General features: G+C 30.9%; 1 pseudogene; it reads left to right on the forward strand.

Moving 5' to 3' along the window:
• The first annotated feature begins 2,958 nt into the window (after positions 1–2,958).
• Positions 2,959–3,351, forward strand: part of LOC112529066 — a 4,505-nt pseudogene continuing 4,112 nt past the window's right edge.

A 3,351-nucleotide genomic window follows, 5' to 3' on the forward strand; every position in this document is an offset into this window, starting at 1 on the left:
GTATCGATATTAGTATTAAATTAATTATTTAAAAGTTTTCATTTTATATGTAATTTCTTTAATTCCATTTTTTTATTATAATTTAATTTAGATTGAATAAAAAAGTAATTTATTTTTGTTTAATAATATTAAATATTATGTTAAAATTCAATGATTATCCTAATTATATTATAATTTTTATATTTAAAATAAGATGTTTATTTTGTATTTGATTATGTTTATCTGCAGTTAGTTACACGAATTGAAAAATAAAGCTTTAATAAGTTGTACTTATGCACAACTTACTTGTAATATTGAATTTTAAGTAATATACATCAATATACAGTATTTTATGCATAAAATATTGTTTTTAAGAGTTTTTGTAAAATGCTTTATAATATAGTACATATATTATAAAAGGAATTTCATATGAAATAAAAATGTTACGTTTTTTAGCTTAAAGCCCATAAGAAACCCAAACCATCGATTAGACTACATCGACTTTTTGTGATCCGGTTTAACTGGTTAGGTCACTTGTTAAATTGCTCAGCTTTGAAAAAAAAAAGAGACTGCCGTTACGGTTTAATTGATGGTTTGAAAGGGTTAAACCATTCAAACTGAATCACGAACAACCCTACTTGATTATCTATACTATATTATAAAGTATTTGACAAAAACTCTTAAAAACAATTTTTTATGCATGAAGTATTGTTTATTGATGCATATTACTTAAAATTTAAGGGTTACAAGTAAATTGTGCATAAGTACAACTTATTAAAGCTCTATGTTTGAAATAATGTAACTAACTGCGGATAAACATAATTAAATAGAGGATGAACATCTCATTTTTAAAATATAAAAAATCTAAAATATAATTAGAATAATTATTGAGTTCTAACATAATACTTAATTATCATATTTATAAAAAAAATATTATTAAACCTAAATTAAGTTACTTCGTTACGTTAAACTTAAATTATAATAAAAAATTTGAATTAAAAAATATATACAAATAAGAACTTTTAAATAGTTAATTTGTACTTATATTGATATATTTCTTGCAAATTTTATATGATATTTTCAAATTTACATTTTATTCAAAAATAAAAACATTATCGCTTTTTCAAAACCATAAAAAATCGTATTATATCAACATGGATAAAAAATAAAACGAAACAGTGAAATAAAAATATATCTCGATACATTACACGAGTATCCTTCTAGTTACATTTATCAGTCCAAGTCAAACACAAGTGAAGTAATTAAGAACGGGCCAACTAGAGATAGATAGAAAAATATCCAAGCCCAAAGCCCGGCCCAAAAAACACAGGCCCAATAAGCCTGATCAGGCTTAAAATATTCAAGATTCGGTTAAAATCCACATAAAAAAAACCCGAATAAAAAACCCGAAAATTCTCGATCCTATATAAGACGGTATCCATACTCGAATTTGGTGTGAAAGAAGTCAAAAAAAATTCTCTCTCTACCCTAAACGACGCCCCCATCGATAATCGATTTCTTGCCCCCTATATTTCGTTTTCTTGAAACCTATTGTTATTTATATTATTGTTATCATGAAAAGGGTTCAAACGAGAAGTTATTTATTTCACGAAAACGCTTTTATCATAGTTATTTGTGAAAGATTACGTAGAAACCCTAGATTTACTCTTTAAAAAAGTTCTTGAGAAAAAACGGAGGTTCTAACGTATATAGAGGATAAATGGTTCTGAGTCTAGCCGTGTGATACTAAATCAGAGACGTGAACGAGTTTTGACTCGACCTAGGTCGGGGGTCAAGTCGTCGTACCCCACCAGATCAGATCCCTTTGTATTATCACATTTGGACTCGACCTAGGTCACGGGTTAAGTCGTCTTACCCCACCAGGTCAGATCTCTTTGTATTATCACATTTGATAAAGGCGTTTTTGTATTTCCGTTAAATGAACGTCGTACCCCACAGGTCAGATCCCTTTGTATTATCAATTTGTTTTTATTTATTATTTGATTGTTATTATTTGTTAATTAGAAAAACAATAGTTTAATGGTATTTTATCAAATGTTAATCGGATAAGGGTCGTTTACTAAACATTTACTTGGTAAGTGCTTATCGGATAAATTTTCTTGTCGGATGACCATGAGAAGGGCCAAGAATCTTACCGGCCTAGAGCAATGAAAATGATAGAGCGTCTTACTCGGTAAGTAAGGATAACGACTCTTACCCAGGTAAGCACTTACCCAGTAACTTGTTGCATTCGATATGTTTTGATGTATTAAACTCTTACATATCAAAATAAATTATAATGTTGAATCCTATCGGTAAGCACTTACCGGGTAAACATTTAGGTAAACGGCCCCTAAGTGTTTACTGGGTAAAAGTCATTACTATCATTTATCTTATCGGGTATAATCCTTAGTCATCAAAAGGACCCAGTTGGGCTTTTTCGGGCTTAACCGGGCTTTTCCATGCTTTATCGACAATCAACATCTTCAACCTCTAGGTTCCACTGAAACCCGTTTTCAAGTTTAGGACCGGTTAAGATTTGTGTCGGCTTTCAGAAGGCCAAGAGGTTTCACCCTAAGTTTAGGATCGAATTTTGTGCACCTCAATTTTGCACCTTATATAAACTGTAATATGAGCTCATCCCTGACCCATACCACCTCCATCACAGACGGTTATAGAAGATGTATCCCTATCCCTGATTCGGAAACCAAACTGGGATTCCCGTCTATAACCGAGTCGTCAGAATAGGATACCCACCCGAGACTGATTAAACCACAATTCATACTATGTTAGAAATATGATCATTTTAATCGAGCATTATCAGTATTACCAAATATTATTCGAACAACCGGTGTATAATTTCGTTAGGTTCAGTTATTTCCTAACGAAAGTCCATACAAAAGAAGACTCGATGACAAAATGAGGACTGGAGTGAACACTTTTTTTGCTGGTTGGGTTATTTCTGTGAATAAAGGTAAAATGAAGGGTAGTTTTATACCAATTGAAAGTTTCCCGCCTCTTAACGAATTCTTAACCATCAAAAAACACTATATAAACCATCAACGGCTCGCTTCTTCTTCTTCTTCAACCGCCATTACTGAATCAATAGAACCTCCATTACCGAATCAAGAACACTCTCGCACACCTCCGCCATGGATAGAATCAAGAATTACTGTAATACATGAAGAGAACAAGTAACATATTTGCTAAATTCATATTTTAATGACCAGTTGAATTTATGTAAATTAAGAGTTGATTTATAATACTTATAAGTTTATTGAATGATCAGTCTTGTGAATACATATTGTGGTATAAATATAAAGTATGAAGGGACACAACCCTTGGTATGGTGGTTATTAACAGTTACCTGAT

Source organism: Cynara cardunculus (assembly GCF_001531365.2).
Source record: "Cynara cardunculus var. scolymus isolate 2C chromosome LG 16, CcrdV1, whole genome shotgun sequence".
Lineage (NCBI taxonomy): Eukaryota > Viridiplantae > Streptophyta > Magnoliopsida > Asterales > Asteraceae > Cynara > Cynara cardunculus.